The sequence below is a fragment of the Simochromis diagramma genome, unplaced genomic scaffold, assembly GCF_900408965.1.
Source record: "Simochromis diagramma unplaced genomic scaffold, fSimDia1.1 OVJJ01000545.1, whole genome shotgun sequence".
Lineage (NCBI taxonomy): Eukaryota > Metazoa > Chordata > Actinopteri > Cichliformes > Cichlidae > Simochromis > Simochromis diagramma.
This window is the reverse complement of record NW_024387371.1, coordinates 7,416,262-7,422,673: the sequence shown is the minus strand read 5'-3', so window position 1 is coordinate 7,422,673 and position 6,412 is coordinate 7,416,262. Positions and strand designations below refer to the sequence as shown.

The following is a 6,412-nucleotide window of genomic DNA, read 5'->3' as shown; positions in this document are numbered from 1 at the left end:
AGATGATAAAGGATTCAGAAAGTTTATTCATGACAGAGAATGTGCATCTTCTTTTTGTTTTCATATTTTAATTTATATTTAATTGTGTTGTGGTTTGTAGTGCTTTATGTTGTTTCATTTTAAATTTGTTTAAAAGGAAAAAGCTGAAAATTTAAATAGTTAAAAGCTAAACTGTGACTAGTTGGTTTTTGTATAATATAATTTATTTATTACATTTTATGTGGAGTGAATAAATAAAAGTATATTTACGGTGGCCCCTAGAGACAAAACACGTACAAACTCCAAAACATGTACAAAACACAACAGAAGTGCTCCAGCATGCTGGGCGCAGTGTTGAGCTTTTGTTACCTAGTGGCTACACAAGCCAGCAAGTTGTCAGGTGTGCTGGATTACACAGATGGATTACGTGGCAGAAACACACACACGGACGCAAAAATAGTTTGTGATGCAAGTTTATATACACAAGTAGGGGGAATATTTACAAGGGAAGGGGCTATATACAGTGATAGATAAAAATGTGCCAGGAGATAAACACCGAGGAGATGAGACGGAGCCGAGGCATGCAGGTAGGCAGCAGACGCACCGGAGCTACCTGACAACAAGGAACAAAACAGAGCTTATGGCGTACCGTTGATAGCCGAACGTTAAACACAAGTGGACGGAGAGAGTTGGAGAGCTTACTTGACCACCCAAACCACAGCCGCTGCGGTGATCGCAGCCTGATGAAACGTGGCACTCCGTCGCGGATCCACAATAGCCAACACAAAATCCTAGGTAGGCGGGCAGGCGATGGAACAGGCTAAGACAAAGAGAAGCAGGCAAAACGTGGATCCTTAAAACATACAGCTCCACAGCGTAAAATCAACAGATGCAACCTGTGCTACTCGTTACCACTTATGACAGCGACAATACTCCGACACCAGACATCCGTGACTCTGCTCCCTAAAAGCGCTCACTGATGACGTCCGATGCGTCGCAGGTGTGTTGGAATGCCATCAAGCCCCGCCTCGCCTACCTATAACCAAAAGGAAAACAAAAACCCAAACAACGACAATACACCTACCCACCACCTCCTAACAGTATCTCCCCCTCAAGGAACGCCACCCGGCGGTCCTCCAGGCTTGTCAGGATGCCTCCTGTAAAAATCCACAATAAGCGCCGGGTCCACAATGAAGGCCCTAGAGACCCAGGAGCGCTCCTCCGGGCCATACCCCTCCCAGTCCACCAGAAACTGGAAACCTCGGCCACGACGGCGCACATCCAGCAGCCGCCGGACCGAATAGACAGGACCCCCGTCCACCACCCGGGCGGGCGGAGGAGGTTCCACGGGTGGGCACAGCGGGCTGCGAGAAACTGGCTGCAGTTGAGAAACATGGAACGTAGGATGAATCCTCATGGAGGCCGGTAGTTGCAGCCTCACGGAAACAGGATTGATGATGCGTTGGATGGTGAAAGGACCCAGGAAGCGAGGGGCAAGCTTCCTGGCCACGCACTTCAAAGGAACAGTTGCAGAGGACAGCCAAACCTGTTGGCCCACGGTGTATTGAGGCGCAGGCGTTCTCCTCCGATCAGCAGCCCGGCGAGTCTGAGACACGGTCCGGAGCAGCGCCGCCTTAGTCCGGCGCCAAATCCTCCGACTGCGACGTAGATGATCCCGCACGGCCGGAACCGCAATCTCCGCCTCCTGAGAAGGAAACAACGGCGGCTGATATCCCAGACAGACCTCAAACGGAGAAAACCCAGTCGCTGCCGAGGTGAGAGAGTTATAAGCATACTCAATCCAAGCAAGATGACCACTCCAGGAAGCGGGGTCAGAGGAGGCCACACAGCGCAAGGCGGACTCCAACTGCTGATTGGCCCTTTCAGTCTGTCCATTAGACTGCGGGTGATAGCCCGAGGAAAGGCTCACCCCCACCCCCAAAGCAGTACAAAAAGCCTTCCACACCCGAGAAACAAACTGAGGCCCCCTGTCCGACACAATGTCCAAAGGAATCCCATGTAACCGAAAAACGTGATCCACGAGTATGCGAGCAGTTTCCAGGGCAGAAGGAAGTTTAGACAAAGGGACAAAATGCGCCGCCTTGGAGAACCTGTCCACAATGATGAGGATCACCGAGTGACCAGCGGAACGCGGCAACCCGGTAACAAAGTCAACTGCAATATGCGACCAAGGTCGACCAGGGATAGGCAGGGGATGCAGCAACCCGGGAGGGGCCAAATGACGGCTCTTATTGCGCGCACAAGTGTCACAGGCCAGCACATACTCGCGGGCATCACTCGCCAAAGCGGGCCACCAAAAGAAGCGCCGTAACAGGGAAACCGTACGACGCACACCAGGATGACAAGCAAAACAAGACGCGTGCACCCAGTGCAAGACACGCGTGCGCACGGCCGCCGGAACAAACAGTTTACCCGGCGGGCCCGAACCCGGGTCCGGATCCTGCCGCTGCGCCTGGCGCACCAGGCTCTCGATCTCCCATGTCACGGCCCCCACCACGCAAGACGAGGGGATAATCGGAACCACCCCCGTAGACTCAGACGCGGGGGAAAACTGACGGGACAGGGCGTCCGGCTTAACATTGCGAGAACCCGGGCGAAACGAGATCGTAAAATGGAACCGGCTAAAAAACAGCTGCCACCTGGCCGGCCTGGAGTTAAGCCGCTTCGCACTCCGAATGTAAGAGAGATTCTTATGGTCCGTCCAAACCACAAACGGCTGTTCCGCCCCCTCCAACCAGTGACGCCACTCTTCCAAAGCCAGCTTAACCGCCAGCAGCTCACGATTACCCACGTCATAGTTCCGCTCAGCCGGAGAAAAGCGCCGCGAAAAAAACGCGCACGGATGGAGACGGCCATCATCGGGCGAGCGCTGCGACAACACCGCCCCCGCACCCACATCAGAAGCATCCACCTCCACCACAAACTGTCTGGCACCACCCGGGTGGGCGAGAATGGGCGCGGAACAAAACAACTCCTTCAACCGAGCAAACGCCTGCTCGGCCTCAGGAGACCAACTGAAAACTCGAGCCGGGGACGTAAGCCGGGTGAGCGGAAGGGTGATCTGACTGAAGTTCTTAATAAATCGGCGATAAAAATTAGCAAACCCCAAAAACCTCTGCAGGTGTTTGCGCGAGGAAGGAGTCGGCCAATCAGCAATCGCTCTGATTTTGCCCGGATCAGACCCCACCCGCCCCTTAGCAAGGACATAGCCCAGGAACGACACAGAATGAGCATGAAACTCACACTTCTCCGCTTTCACAAAAAGTTTGTTTTCCAGAAGGCGCTGCAAAACGCTGCGCACCTGCTGAACATGGTCCTCACAAGACCGCGAAAAAACAAGGATGTCATCCAAATAAACGAACACACACCGATTCAAAAAGTCCCGAAGCACATCATTAATCAATGCTTGAAAGACTGCCGGCGCATTCGTCAGGCCAAAAGGCATTACCAGATATTTGTAATGTCCACGGTGAGTGTTAAAGGCAGTCTTCCACTCATCTCCCTGGCGCATGCGCACCAGATGGTACACATTGCGAAGGTCCAGCTTCGTAAAAATGACCGCGTCCTGTAAAGGTTCAAAAGCAGAAGAGATCAGGGGAAGAGGATATTTGTTCTTCACAGTAATGTCATTAAGACCCCGAAAATCAATGCAGGGTCGGAGAGATCCATCTTTCTTATCCACAAAGAAAAAACCCGCCGCCAACGGCGAAGACGATGGACGAATCAGGCCCGCCTCCAGCGACTCCAAAATATACTTCTCCATGGCTGCCTTCTCCGGACCAGAGAGGTTATACAGCCGGCTGGTGGGCAAAGGAGCTCCAGGTAACAGTTCAATGCCACAATCATAAGGACGATGGGGGGGAAGCGAGAGCGCACAGCGTTTACTGAAAACCGCCCCCAGATCATGATATTGTTCAGGTACAGACGAAAGATCCACCTCCTCGGGCGCCAGCTTAGACGAGCTGACAGGCGAAGGCGGAAGAGCAGACTGTAAACAGTGAGACAAGCAGTGGCTACTCCAACTCTCAATGCGACGGGAGGACCAATTGATATGAGGATTATGACGCTCGAACCACGGGTAACCTAAAACGATGGGAGACTCCGGAGAGGAAAAAACAACGAAACGAAGAAGCTCACGATGATTACCAGAAAGAATCAACGAAACCGGTTCAGTCTCATGAGTGACGGAGGGCAGTAACTGACCGGTGAGAGCCACAACGGAGACGGGAACCTGCAGGGGTTTAGTCTCAATACCGAGACGCCGCGTGAGATCGCCGTCAATAAAATTCTGCTCAGCGCCAGAATCCAAAAGTGCGTTAGTGGAGAAAGTGCCAGAAGCGGCGTTCACGATAGCAGGAAGCTGCATGCGGGGAATTTGGGAAAAAGAGGAAGTGCCACCCACCAGTACCCCCACAGTTACTGGTGGGCACCGCCTTTTGACCGCAACGGGCAGGTGGACACAAAATGGCCCGACTGGCCACAATACAAACACAACCGTCCCTCAAACCGCCTCCGACGCTCCTCCAGCGTCAGCCGTGTACGACCCAACTGCATAGGCTCCTCAGCGATGGGCGCCGGAGGAGACCGTGCGCGGGCCGAACCGGGAGGAGGGGGACGAGATACTGCGCGCCCCGCGGTGCGCTCACCACTCCCAGCACAAAACCGGCCACCCCTCTCCCTCTCACGCTCGCGAAGGCGATTATCGATACGAATAGCCAGATTAACTAGAGCCTCGAAACTCTCCGGTTCGTCACGAGTGGCGAGCTCATCCTTCATGCGATTGTTCAATCCGATGACGAAAGCCCCGCGCAACGCGTCATCACCCCACCCCGTCTCCGCGGCCTTAACCCAGAAATCAATAGAAAACTCCGCCACCGACCGGCCCCCTTGGCGGAGCCCGTGCAGTTGCCGCGCGGCCTCATCCGAGCGCAGGGGGTGATGAAAAACAGCCTTAAAATCCCGAACAAACTGCACATACGTGACAGTCTCCACGGGATGCAGAGCGAGATAAGACTCGGCCCAGTCCAAAGCACGATCACGAAGGGCACCGATAACATGAGAAATCTTAAAAGCATCATCGGAAAACGCTTGGGGATACCGCTGAAAAAGCAGAGAAACCTGAATCAAAAAACCCCCGCAACGGCCCAACTCTCCCGAAAAAGGCACCAGAGCCGGGGGAGCGGGGTCACGAACCGAGCCCAAACCCCGTGAGGCAGACGGTACGGGCGGGGGGGCAGGAACAGCGGGAACAGTAGGAGGAACTAACCGAGCCAAAGTCTCTTGAATGGCCGACAGGGTCTCATTAACCCGGCCCGCCCATTGCTCGGACGCCGCCAACTGCCGAGACAAACTTGACAAAGACTCCTCGTGTTTCTGGAGTAAATCGCCGGACGCGGGACCTGTGTGTTCTGCCGAATCCATCAAAGTGGTCGGAGTATTCTGTCAGGTCTGCTGGATTACACGGATGGATTACGTGGCAGAAACACACACACGGACGCAAAAATAGTTTGTGATGCAAGTTTATATACACAAGTAGGGGGAATATTTACAAGGGAAGGGGCTATATACAGTGATAGATAAAAATGTGCCAGGAGATAAACACCGAGGAGATGAGACGGAGCCGAGGCATGCAGGTAGGCAGCAGACGCACCGGAGCTACCTGACAACAAGGAACAAAACAGAGCTTATGGCGTACCGTTGATAGCCGAACGTTAAACACAAGTGGACGGAGAGAGTTGGAGAGCTTACTTGACCACCCAAACCACAGCCGCTGCGGTGATCGCAGCCTGATGAAACGTGGCACTCCGTCGCGGATCCACAATAGCCAACACAAAATCCTAGGTAGGCGGGCAGGCGATGGAACAGGCTAAGACAAAGAGAAGCAGGCAAAACGTGGATCCTTAAAACATACAGCTCCACAGCGTAAAATCAACAGATGCAGCCTGTGCTACTCGTTACCACTTATGACAGCGACAATACTCCGACACCAGACGTCCGTGACTCTGCTCCCTAAAAGCGCTCACTGATGACGTCCGATGCGTCGCAGGTGTGTTGGAATGCCATCAAGCCCCGCCTCGCCTACCTATAACCAAAAGGAAAACAAAAACCCAAACAACGACAATACACCTACCCACCACCTCCTAACACAAGTACCAACGACCGGATTTGGTGTGTGGTAGTAACAGGTAAATGAACTTTTTTTTTTTTTTTTTAATTATTTGAATATATATGAGTGCTTGTGTATAAATACACAAACCATACACATATGCTTTCAATTGTGTAATTTAAGTGATCTAGGTAGCTCTGTTTTGGAAGTTCAGTTAACTCTAGGAATGTGTTTTGGAGTTTGTATGTGCTTTTTGGAATTTGTATGTGCTTTGTCTCTAGGGGCCAGCACATATATTTATATATA

At 52.6% G+C, this 6,412-nt stretch overlaps 1 long non-coding RNA gene across 1 annotated transcript; it reads right to left on the bottom strand.

Annotated features, from left to right (window-relative positions):
• Positions 1-4,909: 4,909 nt before the first annotated feature.
• Positions 4,910-6,163, bottom strand: LOC120719228. Its single transcript, XR_005692637.1, has 3 exons — positions 5,959-6,163; positions 5,749-5,866; positions 4,910-5,659 (listed from the first exon to the last, which is right to left on the bottom strand). It is a non-coding gene; the product is annotated as an uncharacterized LOC120719228 (long non-coding RNA).
• Positions 6,164-6,412: the final 249 nt, after the last annotated feature.